The sequence below is a fragment of the Astatotilapia calliptera genome, chromosome 3, assembly GCF_964374335.1.
Source record: "Astatotilapia calliptera chromosome 3, fAstCal68.1, whole genome shotgun sequence".
Lineage (NCBI taxonomy): Eukaryota > Metazoa > Chordata > Actinopteri > Cichliformes > Cichlidae > Astatotilapia > Astatotilapia calliptera.
Window position 1 is genome coordinate 80371495 of NC_137424.1, and position 27150 is coordinate 80398644.

A 27150-nucleotide genomic window follows, 5' to 3' on the forward strand; every position below is an offset into this window, starting at 1 on the left:
AGTCTGGTCCATAGACCTCTCAGAGAGAAAGACCTCCATCCTCCTGGAGCTGCTGAAACTCCAACCAGAGAAGAAACAAGTGGAGCTGAGAGGCTGCTCACATGAAGAGAGTGAAGTGAGGAGTTTGCTGCAGTGTCTGCCTTTTATCTCACAGCTCAGGTACACGACACGCTCTTCACACAATAAAGTCGGTCTACCAATAAATGAGTGCTGAAAATAATTCATGAAAATATTTTAGCTCTATTTGACAATTTAGTTGCTGCTTGATTGAAGCCAGTTTATAGAAATGAGTCCACAAATTTGTAACGTTTACCTTCAACAGTTTTTTAACATGTGACAGTTTGTCTGTGAGAATAAAACTGCACTTAGTGACATTTACAGCATCACTAAGACCTCCTGGGAAAAAAAAGCTTCATTACAAATATTAATAAAAGTTGTACTGTTAAGGTATTTATGTGTTTCTGATGGGCTTTAAAACAAAACAGCATCAAGCAGCTGTCACTGCAGAGGGAAACAGTTTGAGTCATCCAGGATGTTCAGCTTCAGCCTGCATTTGGGGCCTCTCTTCTCCACATCCACACAACGACCATTCATACGTTATTTCTGTCTTCTTCCACACAAAGTAGACCCACTGATTTCACCTCCGTTAATAAGAAATATTGTTACATTAACAGGTGACACAGAGCTATAAACAATATGTAACTATAACAACACAGGCAACACTGTTGCTGCATCAAAGGAGACTAAGCGATGCTGGTAGCAATCATTAACATGTGAATGAATGAATGTGTGTGAGCGCTCTGTGCTGCAGTTTATTTGTAAGCTGACAGCTGTGACACTTTGACCTCGATCCACTTAAACATGAAAGGTTACTCGCTGCATTCAGCTCTGACACACAATCTGGTGAAGGAGTTTGTCACCACATCAAAGTGACGTTCATGTTATCATGAGCTCCAGCTCAGAGCAGACTGGACATAAAAGACTCAGAGAAAATGTGTCACTTACAGCTGATTTTAATCTGACACTGAACATAACCTGATCTACACCAGGCTGTGTTCAGCATCTGTTACCATGGTGATATAGCCAGGTACAGAGAGCTAGTCTGGTGAAACTAAACACTGACAGGAGGCTCAACGTGGCCACTAACATGTGAATCTTTGTGTTTAAGACTTTTCTGAACCAGAAAATATTAATTGAGTCTAATTTTCAAAGTAAACAAATCTTAATCTAAATGAATTAACTGTAAAATGTTAGTAAATATGTGATTTCCACGTGTGTGATGTGAGCAGCAGGTGAAGCTGCTGTTGTAGATGTTGTTGTTCCCCTCTGTGTGTTTCTGTATTGTTGATGTTTAGTGTTTTGCTGCTAACACTTTATAACAGCTGCACACTCTTCAGCATTAGTGTTAGTTAATACTTGTTTCATCATTTATGAAGCATTACTCCTCCTCAGTATGTCGTTCATAATCATGGATACACATGATGAAGTTTTGCTGAAGAGGCTCAAATATAACATGTTCAATGACAGCAGTCTGATACTTTTCCAATGATGGATGAACACTTTATAAAGTTGTACATGTGTTACAGATATTCCTGAGTTAATTCAGACAGTTACTGGTTGTTAGTGAAGTATGTTGTGTGAGCTGGTCTAAAGTGAGGCCCATCCATGACTTCCAAAGCATTTATCACATAACCTGAAAGCTCAGCAGGACCTGGAGACGCCAGCAGGTCTGAGCTGTCTCCATGACAGGAAAAGGAAAACGCACAAAGTGATACAGAACATACAAATATTGATCACACAGTGCAAACATAACTCACTGAAGGTTTGCAGAATATTAAATGAGCAGGGCCAGAGTGTGAGTTTGAGGCTTTAAGAGAGGAAGAGACTCACTGAGCAGCTGCAGCCACTCAGAGCTGTAACTTCAATGTCCTGAAACTTCTTCTATCAAATCAAATGTGAATGATCACAAAACACTAGTGAATATTTCACACAGCGTCACAGACGAGTGTAAACAGCACGAACACAGTGTTGATATTGAAGCGATCAAGGCTACTGTAGGAGCCATTCTTGGGTTAATACCTTATGTGGTCACTAGAGGTCACCTTTTTCTGTTTGGATTATGTAATGTAAAGGTATTTAAGGTAGACGCACGTAATCGGCGTCAGGTGTGTCATTAAGAAGGCAAACAGTTTGTGACCGTTGCGCTGTTATGCTAAGTCGATACGGAATAAAGACCAAAAAGGACAAGATACATACTGCTGGATTTATTGGAGTGTGAACTTAATTCATGCATAAAAATGACATCGCGTCACCCCCGTTAACGACCACCTCAGTGGCTTCAAGCATAGGCTTAGCCTCTACAGCTACTTTAGCTGCTCCCTCATCACAAGGAGTCACCTGATGATGCAGCAAAGTGTCTCTGGGATGTTGAAGAGTTTGGAAGTTCTGTCATTGGCTCCTCTGGTTTGTAGTCAGTCACTTTTAGTAAAGACGTCCAGTCAGCTTCACTTCCAAAGTGCTCCTGAGTGAAACACAGCAGCTAAGCTGTTTGGTGCTGTGCTTTCACACAGGTGAGCTCAGGTGAAGGGTGACAAAGGGGGCGTGGCCTCCTCGTCTGGCACAGTGAAAGCTCAGAGCAGCTGCTCAGGCTAAGGAGGTGATGAGGTTCAGAGGTGGCTCGCCATCTCCTTCATCATAGAGAATCCAACGCAAACAGCATTTCCTGTCATATAAACATTGTAGAAAACAGACGTTACTGCATTAAACCAAGAAATACCAGGATTCAGTGACCATAGCAAATATAAAATCTAAACTCTCCAAATACTCCGACGTACATGAATAATACAACACTGTATTACAGCTGTTCTCACAGTGTTCTACCTTTTTACAGCAGTGACATAATTATTTGATCCTCTGCTCAATTTATGAGTTTGCTGACTTCCAAAGAAATAAACAGACTCTGATTTTTATCAAAGTTTCATTTTACTGAAGACAGAAAATCAGCAAAGATCCAGATTAAACTCACAAACATTGCAAAGTGTGTCAGCAGTGTGTGGTTGTTTCAATGCAGCTCACATCAAATCATCACTGAATGTTTCCTTCTTATTGTTGCAGAGTTGATGCTGAGACATCAGATGAAGACCGAACGAGGATCTTTGTGAGTCTGTTCTGTGCAGCAGCAGAGAGAGAGCAGCAGACAGGAGAGAAGATCCTGGAGCTGTTAGCATCAGTGTGCACATACAAAAACAGTCCTCTTAAAGAGAAATGGTGTGACTTCCTCCTGGACCTGTACTCTTATGAGACTAAAACAGGTCTGAGTGTCCTTCCATCATTACAGCCAGTTTTCCAGTCAGCTCCTGCAGTCTGGTCCATAGACCTCTCAGAGAGAAAGACCTCCATCCTCCTGGAGCTGCTGAAACTCCAACCAGAGAAGAAACAAGTGGAGCTGAGAGGCTGCTCACATGAAGAGAGTGAAGTGAGGAGTTTGCTGCAGTGTCTGCCTTTTATCTCACAGCTCAGGTAAGTCAGATTGTATTCAGAAGCTTAGTGAAGAGTTTTGATGGAGAACATGCGTTCACCACATGCAGTATACACATAGTATATAGTTACTTTACAAAGAAAGCAGAAAACAACTTTTTCTATTCATTTAATCTTAAAGTAAAGTTTTTACCGTCTCTTCTTGATTTAAAGAAGCTTCTAAAAGTGGAATTTTGACAAATTTCTAAAATATTTGTGTTTTCTTGTTTTTATGAGGATTAATAAATTAGTTATGTGCTGCAACTGAGATGATATGTTTCCCTCGTTTATGTTATATTTAACATGGAGCGTCATTATGTACAGGAAACATGGACCAGATGGAGTCCATCAGCAGTGTGTGGCTGTTTTTATGCAGCTCACATCAAATCATCTCTAAATGTTTCCTTCTTATTGTTCCAGGGTTGATGCTGAGACATTTGACGAAGACAGAAAGATCTTTGTGAGTCTGTTCTGTGCAGCAGCAGAGAGAGAGCAGCAGACAGGAGAGAAGATCCTGGAGCTGTTAGCATCAGTGTGCACATATCAGACATTCCCTCTTCATGAGAGACACATGGATGAAGATGATGATGATCTGAAGCAATATCAGTGTAACTTCCTGTTGGATCTGTGCTCCCATGTGAAGGACTGTGAGACTAAAACAGGTCTGAGTGTCCTTCCATCATTACAGTCAGTTTTACAGTCAGCTCCTGCAGTCTGGTCCATAGACCTCTCAGAGAGAAAGACCTCCATCCTCCTGGAGCTGCTGAAACTCCAACCAGAGAAGAAACAAGTGGAGCTGTTGATATGGCGAGGAGAAGAAGAAGAGAGTGAAGTGAGGAGTTTGCTGCAGTGTCTGCCTTTTATCTCACAGCTCAGGTAAATAACATGCTCTTCACATGAGTCAAATATCTGTAAGAGAAGATGTGCTGTGAAAATAAGTGATGGAAATATTTGGAGCTCCATGAATTGTAAAGTGATGATTTTGTCTTGTGCTGCCTGTTTGTCATCAGCATCATATGTTTGACCTCATCTACATGGATCATGTTATAAATGTATTCAGACTCTGTCATATTTCAGAGGGAAACGTTCTCAGTCCATCCCTGTGTTTCACTGACGTGTTCAGCTGTTTGTTGCTATGAAGTTTCATATTTTCTATAAATATCAGACGACTTTTAATGCTTATCAGCATCTAGAATAAAGACGTTCTCATCAGAAAGGTTAGATTTATATTTGATAGGATCATGTGACTGAGCTCCTGCTGCAGAGTGTTGGAGTGCACACATGCCAGAAACATCCTTTACACCTGAATCCATCATCGCCATGGAAACAGCATGAAAGCAAACTCAACGAGTCCTTCAGTGACGTAACTCAGTAAATGAATGAGTTACATGCAGCTGGACTTTATCTCTGACTTTGTTTTACTGAGCATGATGATGATGATGGTGGTAGCAGCTCTATAGTGAGCAGATGAAGATGTCAGACAGCAGAGAGGTGTGTGATGTGAGCAGCAGGTGAAGCTGCTGTTGTAGATGTTGTTGTTCCCCTCTGTGTGTTTCTGCATTGTTGATGTTTAGTGTTTGACTCTCTAAAGTCAGACAGCGAACAAAATAACAGTTACAGTTCAGAACGCAGTGATTTCACACACAGGCTGAGTGTTTGTGTTGTGAGTCAGTAACTGTCTAAGAACACTGTTCAGCTGCTCTGATGGAAGATGGCTTTAAGATGGACTTTCATTATATACAAGATGGAGTCCATCAGCAGTGTGTTTTTATGCAGCTCACATCAAATCATCTCTAAATGTTTCCTTCTTATTGTTACAGTGTTGTTCCTCTGAGGTCACGTCTCCATGAAGCAGTCAGGATCTTTGTGAGTCTGTTCTGTGCAGCAGCAGAGAGAGAGCAGCAGACAGGAGAGAAGATCCTGGAGCTGTTAGCATCAGTGTGCACATATCAGACATCCCCTCTTCATGAGAGACACATGGATGAGTATTATCAGATTAACTTCCTGTTGGATCTGTACTCCCATGTGAAGGACTGTGAGACTAAAACAGGTGTGAGTGTCCTTCCATCATTACAGCCAGTTTTCCAGTCAGCTCCTGCAGTCTGGTCCATAGACCTCTCAGAGAGAAAGACCTCCATCCTCCTGGAGCTGCTGAAACTCCAACCAGAGAAGAAACAAGTGGAGCTGACAGGCTGCTCACATGAAGAGAGTGAAGTGAGGAGTTTGCTGCAGTGTCTGCCTTTTATCTCACAGCTCAGGTAAGTCAGATTGTATTCAGAAGCTTAGTGAAGAGTTTTGATGGAGAACATGCGTTCACCACATGCAGTATACACATAGTATATAGTTACTTTACAAAGAAAGCAGAAAACAACTTTTCTATTCATTTAATCTTAAAGTAAAGTTTTTACCGTCTCTTCTTGATTTAAAGAAGCTTCTAAAAGTGGAATTTTGACAAATTTCTAAAATATTTGTGTTTTCTTGTTTTTATGAGGATTAATAAATTAGTTATGTGCTGCAACTGAGATGATATGTTTCCCTCGTTTATGTTATATTTAACATGGAGCGTCATTATGTACAGGAAACATGGACCAGATGGTCCATCAGCAGTGTGTGGTTGTTTCAATGCAGCTCACATCAAATCATCTCTAAATGTTTCCTTCTTATTGTTGCAGAGTTGATGCTGAGACATCAGATGAAGACCGAACGAGGATCTTTGTGAGTCTGTTCTGTGCAGCAGCAGAGAGAGAGCAGCAGACAGGAGAGAAGATCCTGGAGCTGTTAGCATCAGTGTGCACATACAAAAACAGTCCTCTTAAAGAGAAATGGTGTGACTTCCTCCTGGACCTGTACTCTTATGAGACTAAAACAGGTCTGAGTGTCCTTCCATCATTACAGTCAGTTTTCCAGTCAGCTCCTGCAGTCTGGTCCATAGACCTCTCAGAGAGAAAGACCTCCATCCTCCTGGAGCTGCTGAAACTCCAACCAGAGAAGAAACAAGTGGAGCTGACAGGCTGCTCACATGAAGAGAGTGAAGTGAGGAGTTTGCTGCAGTGTCTGCCTTTTATCTCACAGCTCAGGTACACGACACGCTCTTCACACAATAAAGTCGGTCTACCAATAAATGAGTGCTGAAAATAATTCATGAAAATATTTTAGCTCTATTTGACAATTTAGTTGCTGCTTGATTGAAGCCAGTTTATAGAAATGAGTCCACAAATTTGTAACGTTTACCTTCAACAGTTTTTTAACATGTGACAGTTTGTCTGTGAGAATAAAACTGCACTTAGTGACATTTACAGCATCACTAAGACCTCCTGGGAAAAAAGCTTCATTAAAAATATTAATAAAAATTGTACTGTTAAGGTATTTATGTGTTTCTGATGGGCTTTAAAACAAAACAGCATCAAGCAGCTGTCACTGCAGAGGGAAACAGTTTGAGTCATCCAGGATGTTCAGCTTCAGCCTGCATTTGGGGCCTCTCTTCTCCACATCCACACAACGACCATTCATACGTTATTTCTGTCTTCTTCCACACAAAGTAGACCCACTGATTTCACCTCCGTTAATAAGAAATATTGTTACATTAACAGGTGACACAGAGCTATAAACAATATGTAACTATAACAACACAGGCAACACTGTTGCTGCATCAAAGGAGACTAAGCGATGCTGGTAGCAATCATTAACATGTGAATGAATGAATGTGTGTGAGCGCTCTGTGCTGCAGTTTATTTGTAAGCTGACAGCTGCACATTAAAGCTGTGACACTTTGACCTCGATCCACTTAAACATGAAAGGTTACTCGCTGCATTCAGCTCTGACACACAATCTGGTGAAGGAGTTTGTCACCACATCAAAGTGACGTTCATGTTATCATGAGCTCCAGCTCAGAGCAGACTGGACATAAAAGACTCAGAGAAAATGTGTCACTTACAGCTGATTTTAATCTGACACTGAACATAACCTGATCTACACCAGGCTGTGTTCAGCATCTGTTACCATGGTGATATAGCCAGTGTCGCGTTTCGGATTTTGAGGAAGAGACATACGACTGGTAGTAGTGGGTCAACACAGATTATTTTATTATAACACACAGTACAGTGTGGGAAGAGCCGGACTTCTTCGTCTGCACAAAGACAGAAAGCTTTATAGTCATTATGACGTCAGAAGAATTCCCCAGATCTTATCTTCCCAGAACAACAACATGTTCCAGATGTTTCCACTCCTCAGTCTCTGGGAATCTAACCAATTGTGTATACAGTGTGTGTATTTTGTGTAATTGTGGGTTTAGGCCAAAGAGAGTTGAATGTCCTTATATGATTTGGGCTGCCTGGAGGTACAGCTTCTGCTGGTGCTTTTCACCACATGATAGAGTATTGTATCTAAAATGTGTTCTATTCTGCGTGCTCTGAAATAAATGATAAATGATACATGATAAACTGAAGATAAGTAATACAGACTAATGAAGTATTGATGAAATAATGACAGTGCATGTAAATGATAACACAGTGAGATTTAAAATAAGATGTTTTTCTCGACAACTCCTCCTCTTGGGCTCGCTTGCGAGTCCAACTTCAACAAACACGTCATAACACTTATCAATCCCAACAGCGAACCTCAGACAAGTCATGCCAAACTTTTACCAGCATGTCTTGTGTCCAACGAGAGGGGATCGGATTTTGGATCACTGCTACACGCCATACAAGCAGGGCTACAAAGCTGTCTCACACCCGGCTTTTGGGAAGTCTGACCACAACGCCATCTTCCTCATTCCCCAGTATAAACAAAGCATACGGAGGGAAGACGTGACCACGAGGGAGGTAAAACGGTGGACTGTCCAATCAGAAGCTACGCTACAGGACGCACTCAACAACGTCGACTGGGACATGTTCAGAGCATGCGCAGTCGACATCAACGAGTTTACGGAAGTAGCAGTATGCTTCGTCAATATGCTAGCGGAGGAGATTATCCCCACTGCGAGAGTCACCACATTCCCAAACCAGAAACCGTGGATGGACAGATCGATCCGCACTGCAGTAAACGCCAGGACCGCCTCCTACAACGCGGGTCTCGCCACTGGCGATATGAGCGCCTACAAAGCGGCCTCATACGGCGTGCGGCGCGCGGTGAGAGATGCCAAACGCCGGTACCGGGAACGTGTGGAGTCCCGCTTCCACCAGGGCGACACACGGAGTATGTGGCACGGACTACGCACCATTACGGACTACAAAGCCAGGGACACTGCGCCGATCAACGCCGACTCTGCATTCACCAACGAGCTGAATCGGTTCTACGCCCGTTTCGAGGTTAGCCAGGCGGCTAATGCTATCTACCGCCTGACTACTGAGGACAGTGACGTCATCAGCGAGAGACCGGTGACCAGCATCGCGGAGCATGACGTCCGAGCGGCACTGAGGAGAGTGAACACAAGGAAAGCGGCGGGGCCAGACGGCATCACCGGCCGTCTGCTGCGCTGCTGTGCTGACCAGCTAGCAGGTGTGTTCACTTACATCTTCAACGAGTCCCTGGCGAAGTCTGTGGTCCCCACATGCTTCAAAAGATCCACCATCATCCCTGTGCCCAAGAACAGCAAACCCTCATCCCTGAACGATTACCGGCCAGTTGCACTGACCTCGGTAGTAATGAAGGTGTTTGAGAGGCTGCTGAAGAACATCATCTCCTCCTCCATCCCAGACACCACAGATCCGCTGCAGTTCGCCTACAGATCCAACAGATCCACAGAGGATGCCATCGCCCACGTCCTACACACCACTCTCAGCCACGTGGACAAGAAACAGGGTAACTATGTGCGAATGCTATTTGTTGATTACAGTTCAGCGTTTAACACAATAGTGCCCTGCAGACTGTTCACAAAGCTCAGGGATCTGGGACTTAACAGCCGTCTGTGTGCATGGGTGTTGGACTTCCTCACTGGCAGAACTCAGGTGGTGAGGGTGGGCAGGTGCTTCTCCAACAGCATCACCATCAACACAGGAGCACCTCAGGGGTGTGTCCTCTCGCCACTGCTCTACTCCCTCTACACTTCAGACTGTGTGGCCACCCATGGCTCCAACACCATTGTGAAGTTTGCTGACGACACAGTGGTGTTGGGTGCCATCTCCAACAACGATGAGGCGGCCTACATGGATGAAGTGAAGAATCTGGCATCGTGGTGCCAGGACAACCACCTCCAGCTGAACGTCAGCAAGACCAAGGAGCTGGTGGTGGACTTCAGAAGGGGTCAGCACAGAGACTACAAGCCCATTATCATCAATGGAGCTCCAGTGGAGAGGGTGCAGTCCTTCAAATATCTTGGTGTCCACATCTCCTCAGACCTGACATGGGCTGCCCACATTCAGGTCCAGACCAAAAAGGCTAGGCAGCGCCTGTATCACCTACGACAACTGAGGAAGTTCAGGGTCTCTCCAAAGATCCTCAGGATTTTCTATACAGGCGCTGTGGAGAGCATCCTCACACAGAACATGACATCGTGGTTCGGGAACAGCTGTGTGAAGGACCAAAAAGCTCTCCAGAGAGTGATCCGTACAGCAGAACGCTGCTGCAGGATTGCTCTCCCCCCGCTTCAGGACACCTACACCAGGAGATGCCGGACTAGAGCAGCGCAGATACTGAAGGACCCGTCCCATCCTGGCAACAAACTGTTCCAACTTCTGCAATCTGGTAGAAGGTTCCGCATCATCCGGGCAAGGACAGAGAGACTCAAGAGGAGCTTCTATCCCCAAGCCATCCGTGCCCTAAACACACACACCCGCCCTCTCACATCATCTATAATTGACTGAGACAGGACTCTCTTCCAGACACTCTAAACCAAGGCACAATGTACATTTCAAATTCCTTTAAATTTAAATATGTTTATATTGTCTATCCTGTAAAATAGTCAGATGTCTATTCATATTAATGTACAGAATTCACCTGCTTGCTGCTACTACTGCACATTCACCCAGTATATATATATATATATATATATATATATATATATATATATATATACTATGTTCCTCCTCTACACCCCCCCCCCCCCCCCCCCCCAATTTTTGCACATGTCGAGGAGAGTGTCAGGTTACATTTCACTGTGTGTTATACTTGTATAACTATGCATGTGACAAATAAAGAACCTTGAACCTTGAACCCCCGTTAATTTCCAACTTTCCCACAGTTTCATGATCCCTGTTCCCAGGCTCTCTTTACTTTTACTTTAAACTTTGTGATAGGAGTATAAAGTTATGAGTATAAAAGTATGCGATTAACGTACAAAACTATTATGCTTCCTTTAAACTATCAATCACTTTAGACTAGAGCCCTAGCCTATTAGGAGCCTGGAATGAATTGATGCTTGGGGTGACGCTCCTCTTCTTTCTTCGTCTCCCCAGGTTAGACTACTAGGGAGAACCGCGGCACAGGGGGAGAGGATTATTCTGCCTCTATGTTCCCCCCCGTGTTACTTGGGGTGGAGCTTATCTCGAGTAAGCTCTCTTCCGGGGCCACCTCCTCTTGGGCCTTCCTGGCCTCCTCCCACATGTTGACTCCCTAATGAGACCTGTACAAGAACGTTACACATTCTCCCTAAAACAATCTCCCGCCAACCTGTAACCCTGTGTAAAAACATCAGTCAGCAGTTACATGTTAAGCTCATTTAACTCATTTAACTAAAGTATTCAGCACAACAGACAAGTATCATGTTCAGGATTTCCCAAATCATTAAATCACTCTTATTGCCGCAATTTATTTTATCCCCAATTTAATCAGTGACTTCCCTTAAGCAATGTCACTCCTCTTGTTTTATCCCTATAAGCCCCATATTAAACTGCATCTCCTATTTGTTTTCTCATGTCACTAGACTGTTTTCCACTGATTCCTCCACATGCCAAAACAAACATTAGCAAAACACATTTGACCATCTCGGTTAGGCGTCAGCCCTCCACCTTCCAGAGGTCCTGTAAAAACATTTCCTGTAAAAAGAATCACACTGTTTTCAAGACAGGATGTGTCTCCCACAGTTTAATCGCATTACCAACTCATAACCTATAAACACCGTTTTCTTCACACATAAGCCCAGAAATCCTGTAGTAGGAAACATTATTAGCAAACATCAACCCCTTGTCCAGTTAAAAAATGCAAATGTTAACGCTGCGCAGGTGTGTACACACTTTCACAAACACAGAAAGTAGCATTTAAAAGTTAAATCGTCATGCAACCTCAGATGTCGCTGTCATCTTTCTGCTCCTGTAGAAAGAAACACATAAATTCATCCACCCTTTTGTCCTATCTAGGTGGAGGTTAACCTTGAGTCGTGGTCAAGTCTTGTCAGCTTTTACCAGTCAGTCAGTTTGTTTTATTTCCAGTCTTTCATCCATTCATTCTTTCATTCACACTTTCTTTGCTGATAGTGGAAACCATCGCCGCATTTAGATTTCCGCCCTCAGCAAAATGACGTCATTTCAAAAAGAAAAACAAGAACTTTAGATCGGATTACCTCGCTGAATCCTTTTTGGGCAGGGACTCTCACTTTCTAATTGTCCCCATAAGTGGTTTCCTCCAGAGCCCATTTTAATGTGGAGAAACTCACTTACAACAATTTTCTCGCCGACGTGTAATGCTTGTAATTTCCGATGTGCAGATCTGCTTAAAGAAAAGATTCACAAACAAAAATCAGTGCACTGTTCAAAATATAAATCAAAAATCAAAAGTAAAGCTTTAATACAAAATTAAATAAAAAGAAGCCCTCTTGTGGTCCAGAGATCTTCTGCAAAGGAAACAAAACCCCATTTCCACTTTAATCAATTGAGTTTAAGCATATAAGCAATTACTCCTGCATAAATTTCATCATAGCTAAATGCTACCCAGAAACAACTCCTGTGTGTTAACACTAACTTCACTTTAACCTCACATTTCCTATGTTATAACCTGTTTTGATATAACTCCTTTTATTTCATTTTGCTCCTTTTAATGTAAAAATACTTTCTAATTCTAGTTTATCAGACGTAACCAAAATATATGCTTTCCTTCCTCTTTGGTCCGTCTTTAAGTTCAGTTAACAGCTAAACGAATTTGAGGCCTTTTGCCTGGAATCAATACTCTCATGTATGTTTCTGGACTCTGTGTCTGTAAGCATGTGCAATTCCTCAATAACTCATATCATCCTCACAGTAGATTGGCCAATCATAGCGCTAGCCAAAGGCTCGTGACCCTCAAGAGACGAATTGAGCCACAACTCCTTTAAAGGCACAAAATGCAATATGTATAAAGAATGATTTCTATTTATAAGCTCTCCCCTTTATCCTAAAAATAAACCTATGTAATATCTGTATGTGTAAGCCTACATTATAACCACTTGTTCTAGAAATCAAAAAAGAAATCAAAAAGAAATCAAACCTGTTCTCCTCCTTCAACCCGTCACTCATTTTCCCCAAAGCATATCTTTTTGTCAACGTGTCCCACAATTTCCCTCTAAGATTTGTACACAGCTTTAAAACACTGGCATTGTATCTTTTAAACAGGATTCAGTTCACTTTAATCCTTTAACCTTTTACCATATCCAAATGACCAAAAACCCAAAAGTCATACAATGATCCTAAATTATTAAACAATTAAATTATTAAACCCTAAATCCCCCTTTATTTTGACACACACTTCCTTTATTTTGACATTCTCCCAACAATATACTATAATCCCATAATATAACCCCACTCAATAAAACAGAAACTTCCCCTAGTAAAAGCAAATTGTTTGTCCACATTTATTCACATGCAGTCACACCATATTTTGCTAACAGTGGAGCGTCCCGCGTCAGATTCTCCACCCTCAGCAAAATGAGCTCATTCATTTTTTATTTTCCATAGGAAAATAGTTCCTTATGTTTTGGACTGGATTGAATCGCTACAATCCTTTTAGACAGGGACTTACGACCTGATCAGATCCCCACAGGTAGCTTTCTCCTTGGCCAGTTGTAATCTGGAAAGCCCACCTTATATTTGCTCTTCCCGAGAATTTGTCAGTGCTGTTATTCACTGTTGCAGGCCTGCTTAGAACAAAAATGAGAAAAAGAGAGCTGATTATTAGCTCATGAAAACACAAAACAAAATCACCTGACAGGTTTTCTCTAAGTGCACTGTTACAAAACTAATGGGCCCCTCTCAGACATGTCCATGTTTCCTAGAACTCCCTCTATTAAAAACAAAAACAACAACAACCCGAACCTCACTGACAGAATCAACCCATCCCCACAACCTCAACAACCTTAAACACACAAATATTGCCACCGCAGTCCTGACACTCCCAGGTCAACTCACATAATTTCACCTCCTCAATACACCGAAAGTCTTGTTAAAACCACACAATTTGCACACAACAATCACCCCCTTTATGCACTTTAACATACTTAAATTCAACATAAGACATAACCCCCTTACGACAACATATAATCACTAAACTATAAGTTTCCTATGCAAATCTGCACTCCTCTTCTGTCTGCTATGCTTAAAACTACTTTAATCACTTTTCTTTGTTCATAACTCACTCCCTTTATCATATAGCTTCTTAGAGTTATTCCTCAAACCCGAATGTATTTTGTTAAACATTCACACCATTCTATCACTCATACAAACAGCAAGCTGTTCTTTATTGCGTATGTTTGTGTTTTTAGCCAGGTTTAATCAATGTCTATGCATTAATCATTATGAGCTTGTCCTTGTAAGGTTAATACATTTTCTGCTTGTGTGGTGATTTTGCATATGTTGCTTTTTCAGTGTTTCAGACTCCTGCACATTTCTCCACTTAAGCCGTCAGTTTTCTTTCCCAAATTTGCTAACCCAAATTTTAAGTTCCCACCTTATTAACAGCATTCCTGGTCCTCAGCCAGAAGTTAGGGCCCACTTGTCAGGTTTATGGAGACATGGCGCTGTGAACAATTCAACCAGAAACTTGCCTTATCAGATCCAGTCAAGTTAACCTATAGGTTTCTTCCGACCGCTGCACGTGGAGAATTGATCCAGGTCTGTTTTGCACCTGAAGAAACACAACTGAGACATTTTATTATTATCATGAGTATTTAAACTACCCGTTTCCCTCTCTCTGGTCAGAAATACCAGCTTATGTCATGTGTATAAGTGTAAGCAGGTCTTCATTGCTGTTCCTATGTATTTTTGTTAATGTTCAGTGCGTGTAAGCTGCTTTCTTCATTGCCTCTGTATGTTATAATCAGGTTTAATTCATGCATCCTTTCACTGATTTCTCAATTCAAAACTATCTCACTTCTGATTCTTTTCCAGAAATAATTTCACATGTAACACTTTGTGTATGTGTGTTTTCCATTCATTCATGTAATTGTCACTTATTTTCTCTCTTCATTTAACCTTCTTTAGTTTTCTGGTGGACATCTCTAAACACCATCATGAGTTCAGGCTTTCGTTTCAATCCAATTATACCCTGTATTCTTTCAGTCAAACTCGTCCAGGTTCACCTCTCACTGGTTCCTGTCCTCTTCTCTCAGTGTCCTTTTGTTGTCTTGAATTCTCCAGCAAACACAGTCCGTTTCTGATAGGTTTTGTATTGTTGATTGTCATTTATGCTTAGAAACATTTACTCACATATGCTTAGAAGTGTATAATCAATTGTAGATTGAAAGAATGTTTCATCCTAAAGGAGGTCTGTAACAACTCTGTGTAGAAGGGAGTGCATTCATTCCTCTTCAGAGTGTCCTGGCATAAATCACACTCCCTAGGAGAGTTTATCTTTTCTTATTGATTTATGGTATAGCAAGCACACGTATATTTCTTTAAGTATAAGAGCCTTTTGTTAGATGGACCCAGACGTCCTGGCACCAGCTTTGGGGAGTCTTCACAGGGTCACATCTTGACCACACACACACACACACACACACACACACACACCCACATACACAGGCAAGGTACTCTTTGTGTGTATGTAGACGTCATATGTTAATGAACCTATGCATATTCATGTAACCTCAATAAAAGAACAGTGTTACGGGAGAACGGACGAGAGCAACTGGGGTCAAGCGAAGGAATGGCGCCTGTCCGGTTTTCTCTCCCGTGCACGAGAAACATGAAGAACTTTGCCTACTTGTGTCTTGCTTTGCAGTGTAATTATATTGTCTTCAACGTTCCAGCGGATAGGTACAAGCTACAAACCTATCAGTTTCCTCTCTGTTTCTCTTCAGTATTTTCCTTTTGAATTCAGTCCCAGCCTGAGTTTTTCTTTGAAAGAAGCCTCTAATGTCCATTCTTATATTTCAGTACATAACTGAAACCGATTTAGTCGAGGAGGGTACTTGCACTTTCGCCGTCCATGTTTCATCACGTGGTTTCTTCTTTTCTGTTTATGCTTTCAGTCGTCTCTTCAAGATTACTCCAAGCATGGCAAATCTGACAATCAGTGTCCAGTGCTTTCCCAGCATTCAACTGTCCAGCCTGTAATTCACAGTGCATGCTTCCATCTTCCATGCTGCTGGTCCCGTCAGTTTGGTTTCTGTGTTAACGGTTCAGTTGCACTGTCTTTTGGCTACTTGTAAATTCTTCTCAAGTTCACGATGTTCTATTGGTCTTCATCAGGAGATTAATTGTCCTTTGAGCTTCTTCTCAGGATGGGGACAAGTGCGAGGTCAAGCTGTAAAACTTTAAACCAAACTTTGGCTTGTTTTCTCCCAATAATGCTACTCTACTGGTTTTGGCGCCGTACTCAAAATTCCAGGTTGAGAGAAGTCCACCTTTATTTATCTGTAACCTGTATTAACACACTAAAACATAGCATTAATATCGTTTTCATTTCTTTCCTTAAAGCCTCCCTTGCTTCATCTGGCAAGAGTTTAACTCATCTCTCTTATATGGGCATGCAAACTTCCTGTCACACACACACTCACAGCCCCCACCTTTTCTTTCCCTCAGGAACACAGAACCACGCGGCTCTCATGCACTTCACAACTTCTCAGACTGCGTCACAGACTGCAGTTTCTCATTTATTTTTTTTTAAACAATATAAAACCAAACACACTTTTTATTCAATCGTCACACACTCAGCTTCTGTATTAAATCATTTTCACAGCACACGCAGTTATAATCAATGTAAGCGCTTTACACAGCCGATTCACACTTTATTTATATACTCAGGCCTGTATCACATGACAAACGACACCAGATGCCAAGACCAGTTGTTCAACGGTTCCTTATCACCTCAACAGAACCTCTGTACCGGTTGAACAGTTGAACAGTTAAACAAATAGGGGAAACTGTTTTTCTCTATCTTCCTTTAATACTCAATGGGCACATGCGCCCCCCCTCCTCTCTGTCTCTGTCTCTCCTCACACACACACTGCGGGGTTCACCAAGCCCCCCTCTCTGCAGCTGCTTGAGACAGAGAGAGAGACGCTTTTCCTTTTTTTCTTTCCTTCTTTCTCCACCACACACACAGCCCCTCCTTTTCCTAAGAAGACATACACACACACAGTCCCCTCTCCTCCTCTCAGAGAGAGAAAAGAAAGAGTTTTCCTTTTTTCAGAACACTCAGAACACTCTGCAACCACACAGGAGAAATTCAACAGACAGTTTATACAACTAATTTACACTTTATTTACACACACGGGTAATTTATATTCTATTTACATACACGGGCCCGCATAGACATAAACACGTCGCCTGCCAGAACAACTTATCTTATTTATTTCTCATCTTATTTCTATACCGGTATTCCTACGTTTTCGACTAATTTACAAGCATCTTTCAGCCCAGAGCCGCGCCCTTGCTGATCAATTAAATGCTTCGGGAACGCCCTCCCGAGAGCGGTCAGATTCCTAGGCCCTAATTAATTTATAACTGCTTCCCGCCAGGCAACAAGGACCTCCACCAGCCGCGTGAAATATCCCAGTTCACGCTTTTGGCTTTACTTAAAGTTCACAAGTCCCCGACGTTAGATAGTTGCAGCCGGGTCCAACCCTATCAATCAAACAGCGCAGTAAGAAAAGTGATCCCCTTGTCACTTTAGTTTTTAAGGGGTGCTCGAAATCCCCCGGAAACCATCCGAGCTTCTAACCTGACCGTGCGTCCACGATCAGGGGTCGTCGCCACACGCTGAGCAACTGCGCTCCTAGGGGGGCCACACCCCCAGTCCTAAAACAATTTATTCTGTGTATTATAAGCATCACTTATTTTGACGCCCGAACCGCGTTCTGCTGATCAATCAGACCAAATACCCTAAACTACTGGTTGGCTGGCTGGCATCCCCAGTCAACCCACATCACTTTAAACACACACCGTATTGACTTACACACATAACCTCTTAACTCAAAATTCGCCCCCAAAATAAACAGCAATAAATTTAGTCAGGCCAATATTCCCTGCTTTTAACACTAATTACCCCAAACTCACTATGGACAAAACAGAAGCCCCACTGAGTGAACATTTAATTTAGCTTAATTTCCAATTCAGCACCTTTGGACATGAATCAACAGGCGGTGCTTACCTCTCCTATTTCGGGGCCCATCACTCAGTCGACCTCCTGGCTATCCGTCTGACACCACTTATACCTTATACGGGAGGACATTATGAGGGTTAATCTGACGCTCTGAACATAACCTGATCTACACCAGGCTGTGTTCAGCATCTGTTACCATGGTGATATAGCCAGGTACAGAGAGCTAGTCTGGTGAAACTAAACACTGACAGGAGGCTCAACGTGGCCACTAACATGTGAATCTTTGTGTTTAAGACTTTTCTGAACCAGAAAATATTAATTGAGTCTAATTTTCAGTGTAAACAAATCTTAATCTAAATGAATTAACTGTAAAATGTTAGTAAATATGTGATTTCCACGTGTGTGATGTGAGCAGCAGGTGAAGATGCTGTTGTAGATGTTGTTGTTCCCCTCTGTGTGTTTCTGTATTGTTGATGTTTAGTGTTTTGCTGCTAACACTTTATAACAGCTGCACACTCTTCAGCATTAGTGTTAGTTAATACTTGTTTCATCATTTATGAAGCATTACTCCTCCTCAGTATGTCGTTCATAATCATGGATACACATGATGAAGTTTTGCTGAAGAGGCTCAAATATAACATGTTCAATGACAGCAGTCTGATACTTTTCCAATGATGGATGAACACTTTATAAAGTTGTACATGTGTTACAGATATTCCTGAGTTAATCCAGACAGTTACTGGTTGTTAGTGAAGTATGTTGTGTGAGCTGGTCTAAAGTGAGGCCCATCCATGGCTTCCAAAGCATTTATCACATAACCTGAAAGCTCAGCAGGACCTGGAGACGCCAGCAGGTCTGAGCTGTCTCCATGACAGGAAAAGGAAAACGCACAAAGTGATACAGAACATACAAATATTGATCACACAGTGCAACCATAACTCACTGAAGGTTTGCAGAATATTAAATGAGCAGGGCCAGAGTGTGAGTTTGAGGCTTTAAGAGAGGAAGAGACTCACTGAGCAGCTGGAGCCACTCAGAGCTGTAACTTCAATGTCCTGAAACTTCTTCTATCAAATCAAATGTGAATGATCACAAAACACTAGTGAATATTTCACACAGCGTCACAGACGAGTGTAAACAGCACGAACACAGTGTTGATATTGAAGCGATCAAGGCTACTGTAGGAGCCATTCTTGGGTTAATACCTTATGTGGTCACTAGAGGTCACCTTTTTCTGTTTGGATTATGTAATGTAAAGGTATTTAAGGTAGACGCACGTAATCGGCGTCAGGTGTGTCATTAAGAAGGCAAACAGTTTGTGACCGTTGCGCTGTTATGCTAAGTCGATACGGAATAAAGACCAAAAAGGACAAGATACATACTGCTGGATTTATTGGAGTGTGAACTTAATTCATGCATAAAAATGACATCGCGTCACCCCCGTTAACGACCACCTCAGTGGCTTCAAGCATAGGCTTAGCCTCTACAGCTACTTTAGCTGCTCCCTCATCACAAGGAGTCACCTGATGATGCAGGAAAGTGTCTCTGGGATGCTGAAGAGTTTGGAAGTTCTGTCGTTGGCTCCTCTGGTTTGTAGTCAGTCAGTTTTAGTAAAGACGTCCAGTCAGGTTCACTTCCAAAGTGCTCCTGAGTGAAACACAGCAGCTAAGCTGTTTGGTGCTGTGCTTTCACACAGGTGAGCTCAGGTGAAGGCTGACAAAGGGGGCGTGGCCTCCTCGTCTGGCACAGTGAAAGCTCAGAGCAGCTGCTCAGGCTAAGGAGGTGATGAGGTTCAGAGGTGGCTCACCATCTCCTTCATCATAGAGAATCCAACGCAAACAGCATTTCCTGTCATAGAAACATTGTAGAAAACAGACGTTACTGCATTAAACCAAGAAACACCAGGATTCAGTGACCATAGCAAATATAAAATCTAAACTCTCCAAATACTCCGACGTACATGAATAATACAACACTGTATTACAGCTGTTCTCACAGTGTTCTACCTTTTTACAGCAGTGACATAATTATTTGATCCTCTGCTCAATGTATGAGTTTGCTGACTTCCAAAGAAATAAATAGACTCTGATTTTTATCAAAGTTTAATTTTACTGAAGACAGAAAATCAGCAAAGATCCAGATTAAACTCACAAACATTGCAAAGTGTGTCAGCAGTGTGTGGTTGTTTCAATGCAGCTCACATCAAATCATCACTGAATGTTTCCTTCTTATTGTTGCAGAGTTGATGCTGAGACATCAGATGAAGACCGAACGAGGATCTTTGTGAGTCTGTTCTGTGCAGCAGCAGAGAGAGAGCAGCAGACAGGAGAGAAGATCCTGGAGCTGTTAGCATCAGTGTGCACATACAAAAACAGTCCTCTTAAAGTGAAATGGTGTGACTTCCTCCTGGACCTGTACTCTTATGAGACTAAAACAGGTCTGAGTGTCCTTCCATCATTACAGTCAGTTTTCCAGTCAGCTCCTGCAGTCTGGTCCATAGACCTCTCAGAGAGAAAGACCTCCATCCTCCTGGAGCTGCTGAAACTCCAACCAGAGAAGAAACAAGTGGAGCTGAGAGGCTGCTCACATGAAGAGAGGGAAGTGAGGATTTTGCTGCAGTGTCTGCCTTTTATCTCACAGCTCAGGTAAGTCAGATTGTATTCAGAAGCTTAGTGAAGAGTTTTGATGGAGAACATGCGTTCACCACATGCAGTATACACATAGTATATAGTTACTTTACAAAGAAAGCAGAAAACAACTTTTCTATTCATTTAATCTTAAAGTAAAGTTTTTACCGTCTCTTCTTGATTTAAAGAAGCTTCTAAAAGTGGAATTTTGACAAATTTCTAAAATATTTGTGTTTTCTTGTTTTTATGAGGATTAATAAATTAGTTATGTGCTGCAACTGAGATGATATGTTTCCCTCGTTTATGTTATATTTAACATGGAGCGTCATTATGTACAGGAAACATGGACCAGATGGAGTCCATCAGCAGTGTGTGGCTGTTTTTATGCAGCTCACATCAAATCATCTCTAAATGTTTCCTTCTTATTGTTCCAGTGTTCATGTTTGGAATCATCATGAAGCAGTCAGGATCTTTGTGAGTCTGTTCTGTGCAGCAGCAGAGAGAGAGCAGCAGACAGGAGAGAAGATCCTGGAGCTGTTAGCATCAGTGTGCACATATCAGACATTCCCTCTTCATGAGAGACACATGGATGAAGATGATGATGATCTGAAGCAATATCAGAGAGACTTCCTGTTGGATCTGTACTCCCATGTGAAGGACTGTGAGACTAAAACAGGTCTGAGTGTCCTTCCATCATTACAGTCAATATTTTCAGCTCCTGCAGTCTGGTCCATAGACCTCTCAGAGAGAAAGACCTCCATCCTCCTGGAGCTGCTGAAACTCCAACCAGAGAAGAAACAAGTGGAGCTGTTGATATGGCGAGGAGAAGAAGAAGAGAGTGAAGTGAGGAGTTTGCTGCAGTGTCTGCCTTTTATCTCACAGCTCAGGTAAATAACATGCTCTTCACATGAGTCAAATATCTGTAAGAGAAGATGTGCTGTGAAAATAACTGATGGAAATATTTGGAGCTCCATGAATTGTAAAGTGATGATTTTGTCTTGTGCTGCCTGTTTGTCATCAGCATCATATGTTTGACCTCATCTACATGGATCATGTTATAAATGTATTCAGACTCTGTCATATTTCAGAGGGAAACGTTCTCAGTCCATCCCTGTGTTTCACTGACGTGTTCAGCTGTTTGTTGCTATGAAGTTTCATATTTTCTATAAATATCAGACGACTTTTAATGCTTATCAGCATCTAGAATAAAGACGTTCTCATCAGAAAGGTTAGATTTATATTTGATAGGATCATGTGACTGAGCTCCTGCTGCAGAGTGTTGGAGTGCACACATGCCAGAAACATCCTTTACACCTGAATCCATCATCGCCATGGAAACAGCATGAAAGCAAACTCAACGAGTCCTTCAGTGACGTAACTCAGTAAATGAATGAGTTACATGAAGCTGGACTTTATCTCTGACTTTGTTTTACTGAGCATGATGATGATGATGGTGGTAGCAGCTCTATAGTGAGCAGATGAAGATGTCAGACAGCAGAGAGGTGTGTGATGTGAGCAGCAGGTGAAGCTGCTGTTGTAGATGTTGTTGTTCCCCTCTGTGTGTTTCTGTATTGTTGATGTTTAGTGTTTGACTCTCTAAAGTCAGACAGCGAACAAAATAACAGTTACAGTTCAGAACGCAGTGATTTCACACACAGGCTGAGTGTTTGTGTTGTGAGTCAGTAACTGTCTAAGAACACTGTTCAGCTGCTCTGATGGAAGATGGCTTTAAGATGGACTTTCATTATATACAACATGGAGTCCATCAGCAGTGTGTGGCTGTTTTTATGCAGCTCACATCAAATCATCTCTAAATGTTTCCTTCTTATTGTTACAGTGTTGTTCCTCTGAGGTCACGTCTCCATGAAGCAGTCAGGATCTTTGTGAGTCTGTTCTGTGCAGCAGCAGAGAGAGAGCAGCAGACAGGAGAGAAGATCCTGGAGCCGTTAGCATCAGTGTGCAGATACAAAAACAGTCCTCTTAAAGTGAAATGGTGTGACTTCCTCCTGGACCTGTACTCTTATGAGACTGAAACAGGTGTGAGTGTCCTTCCATCATTACAGTCAGTTTTCCAGTCAGCTCCTGCAGTCTGGTCCATAGACCTCTCAGAGAGAAAGACCTCCATCCTCCTGGAGCTGCTGAAACTCCAACCAGAGAAGAAACAAGTGGAGCTGAGAGGCTGCTCACATGAAGAGAGTGAAGTGAGGAGTTTGCTGCAGTGTCTGCCTTTTATCTCACAGCTCAGGTACATGAATTCTTCTTTACATGATTAATTCTTCAGAAGACGAGATGCTCCCTGAAGTCAGCAGTGGAAACATTTTTCAGTATATGCATTTTAATATAATTGTATAATTGTACAGACGGCTGAAGAGTGAAGCAGCTTGATCATAAGCAGGCTTTCTTTGTGTGAGCTGGCTTGATGAAAGCTAAACCTGCAGTCAGAGATGACAGCTGTGACAATGTGGGGGAAACTTTGTGTTCACTCAGCTTCAGTCTCTGTCCACACTCACATAAAAGGAGGCCTTTGATTCGCTATTTCTCTCTTCTTCCACACTAAATGGACCAATCGAATGCCGCCTTCATCAGTCACAAACATGAGCACATGAATGGATGATAAACATCTGTGAAGAAGTGAATGAATAGATGTGTTTGAGCGCTCTGTGCTGCACATTAGAGCTGTAAGAAATATTTGTAAAAATTATTATTGAAAAACTATTTTAATAGTAAGGCAATATGAGCAGTGTTACAGGCACAGCCCTAAAGACGGGAGCCTCATGGGCAGTGTGGTCCGTGCAATTCTGCAGATTTACTTTCTTTTTTTTAACAGCGCATTGTGTTGTGCATCCTGATTTGTTGCAGACCATTATCAATCAACCTTGAGCCGTGTCTCCTGTCCAGTACAGAACGAGTTCAGCTTGTCAAATTTACATAAATCCTCGAGCAGCAGTGCTGTTTGTTTGTAGGTTTTCTCCCCCACAAACACAACAATGTCGACAAAACCTTTTGCACCGTCAGAGGCTCCTGTGGTAGCTCCCAAAAGGCTGAGGAAGACGCTAACTATGGCACCAAAAGTTTGACTTCTGCACATGCTAAAGGAAGCTAGAAGTTACCGCATTCTTCAGATTCTAAGACGCATTAAGCAAAGCCAAACAGTCAGAGGAGTCAAACTTGACTCATTCTTCTTGCTTCGTCTACTTCTGTACCATTGATTCATTAATGTTGAAGTCTCTGCAGCTGTTCCCATGTTCTGAAAACAGGGTTTGATCTTTGGTTTCTTCTATAATACTGGACTTATTTTTCTAACAATGTTTGAACTTTGTGTTTAAACAAGCGAGAGAAGAGTGAAAATGTTCATACCTGTCTGAGGAAAGTGTACAGCTTGTAGTGAGGTTATTTACAGCCTTCAAACATCTATAATAACTTTAAAAAATGAAGCTGACTACTGTACAGATTTCACCTATCGCGGGATTTTTTAGAACCTAACTGCCGCAATAAACGAGGGTCCGCTTTACACATAAAATAATGAGGCCTCTGCCTTTAAATGTGGGGACAGTAACTGTGTGTGTGTAAGTGTGTAAAAACTGCAGATAGTGAGACGTGAAAAAAGACGCACAAGTTTTGACGCTGCCTGATGAACCCCGTATTCCTCGTCCACGTAAATGCAAAGAAGGAGTTTAAAAAAATCTCAGTTTTAGATTATTCAAAATGCCGTTTACGTGTGAACGAAAGGCCCAAACACATAGAAAAAGCTGTATAGGTGTGGACAGAGCTTAAGACGTAGAAGATTATTTTATTGCTACCAGTAAATGATTGCAGTTTACTCTTATTTGTTTCATTGTTCACTAAAGGTTTTAGGTTTGAAATAAATTTTAAGTCGAGTTGGTTTTGGTCTGGTGAGTAACCTTCAGTAATAGTAATAAATCACACAGCAATGAGACATTAATGTAGTTGTAAAATCTTGATAATATATTAAGTAATCCATAGAATTCAGAATACGTTACAAAATACCTTTTGGGGCATGTAATCTGTAATCTGTAGTGGAATACATTTGAAAACTTACCTTCCCAACACTGGCTGTGAGTCAGTAACAGTCTAAATACTATGCTCAGCTGCTCTGATGGAAGATGGCTTTAAAATGGACTTTCATTATATACAAGATGGAGTCCATCAGCAGTGTGTGGCTGTTTTTATGCAGCTCACATCAAATCATCTCTAAATGTTTCCTTCTTATTGTTACAGTGTTCTTCCTCTGAGGTCACGTCTCCATGAAGCAGTCAGGATCTTTGTGAGTCTGTTCTGTGCAGCAGCAGAGAGAGAGCAGCAGACAGGAGAGAAGATCCTGGAGCTGTTAGCATCAGTGTGCACATATCAGACATTCCCTCTTCATGAGAGACACATGGATGAAGATTATCTGAAGCAATATCAGATTAACTTCCTGCTGGATCTGTACTCCCATGTGAAGGACTGTGAGACTAAAACAGGTGTGAGTGTCCTTCCATCATTACAGTCAGTTTTCCAGTCAGCTCCTGCAGTCTGGTTCATAAACCTCTCAGAGAGAAAGGCCTCCATCCTCCTGGAGCTGCTGAAACTCCAACCAGAGAAGAAACAAGTGGAGCTGTTGATATGGCGAGGAGAAGAAGAAGAGAGTGAAGTGAGGAGTTTGCTGCAGTGTCTGCCTTTTATCTCACAGCTCAGGTACATGAATTCTTCTTTACATGATTAATTCTTCAGAAGACGAGATGCTCCCTGAAGTCAGCAGTGGAAACATTTTTCAGTAAATGCATTTTAATATAATTGTATAATTGTACAGACGGCTGAAGAGTGAAGCAGCTTGATCATAAGCAGGCTTTCTTTGTGTGAGCTGGCTTGATGAAAGCTAAACCTGCAGTCAGAGATGACAGCTGTGACAATGTGGGGGAAACTTTGTGTTCACTCAGCTTCAGTCTCTGTCCACACTCACATAAAAGGAGGCCTTGATTTGTTATTTCTCTCTTCTTCCACACTAAATGGACCAATCGAATGCCGCCTTCATCAGTCACAAACATGAGCACATGAATGGATGATAAACATCTGTGAAGAAGTGAATGAATAGATGTGTTTGAGCGCTGTGTGCTGCACATTAGAGCTGTAAGAAATATTTGTAAAAATTATTATTGAAAAACTATTTTAATAGTAAGGCAATATGAGCAGTGTTACAGGCACAGCCCTAAAGACGGGAGCCTTGTGGGCAGTGTGGTCCGTGCAATTCTGCAGATTTACTTTCTTTTTTTTAACAGCGCATTGTGTTGTGCATCCTGATTTGTTGCAGACCATTATCAATCAACCTTGAGCCGTGTCTCCTGTCCAGTACAGAACGAGTTCAGCTTGTCAAATTTACATAAATCCTCGAGCAGCAGTGCTGTTTGTTTGTAGGTTTTCTCCCCCACAAACACAACAATGTCGACAAAACCTTTTGCACCGTCAGAGGCTCCTGTGGTAGCTCCCAAAAGGCTGAGGAAGACGCTAACTATGGCACCAAAAGTTTGACTTCTGCACATGCTAAAGGAAGCTAGAAGTTACCGCATTCTTCAGATTCTAAGACGCATTAAGCAAAGCCAAACAGTCAGAGGAGTCAAACTTGACTCATTCTTCTTGCTTCGTCTACTTCTGTACCATTGATTCATTAATGTTGAACTCTCTGCAGCTGTTCCCATGTTCTGAAAACAGGGTTTGATCTTTGGTTTCTTCTATAATACTGGACTTATTTTTCTAACAAGGTTTGAACTTTGTGTTTAAACAAGCGAGAGAAGAGTGAAAATGTTCATACCTGTCTGAGGAAAGTGTACAGCTTGTAGTGAGGTTATTTACAGCCTTCAAACATCTATAATAACTTTAAAAAATGAAGCTGACTACTGTACAGATTTCACCTATCGCGGGATTTTTTAGAACCTAACTGCCGCAATAAACGAGGGTCCGCTTTACACATAAAATAATGATGCCTCTGCCTTTAAATGTGGGGACAGTAACTGTGTGTGTGTAAGTGTGTAAAAACTGCAGATAGTGAGACGTGAAAAAAGACGCACAAGTTTTGACGCTGCGTGATGAACCCCGTATTCCTCGTCCACGTAAATGCAAAGAAGGAGTTTAAAAAATCTCAGTTTTAGATGATTCAAAATGCCGTTTACGTGTGAACGAAAGGCCCAAACACATAGAAAAAGCTGTATAGGTGTGGACAGAGCTTAAGACGTAGAAGATTATTTTATTGCTACCAGTAAATGATTGCATTTTTACTCTTATTTGTTTAATTGTTCACTAAAGGTTTTAGGTTTGAAATAAATTTTAAGTCGAGTTGGTTTTGGTCTGGTGAGTAACCTTCAGTAATAGTAATAAATCACACAGCAATGAGACATTAATGTAGTTGTAAAATCTTGATAATATATTAAGTAATCCATAGTATTCAGAATACGTTACAAAATACCTTTTGGGGCATGAAAATCTGTAATCTGTAGTGGAATACATTTGAAAACTTACCTTCCCAACACTGGCTGTGAGTCAGTAACAGTCTAAATACTATGCTCAGCTG

The 27150-nt window shown here is 41.8% G+C and overlaps 1 protein-coding gene across 1 annotated transcript in view; it reads left to right on the forward strand.

The window, feature by feature from the left end:
- The window catches only part of LOC145423547 (uncharacterized), a 170516-nt gene that overhangs the window by 59870 nt on the left and 83496 nt on the right, over positions 1 to 27150 (forward strand). The gene's annotated exons all lie outside the window — the stretch shown is intronic.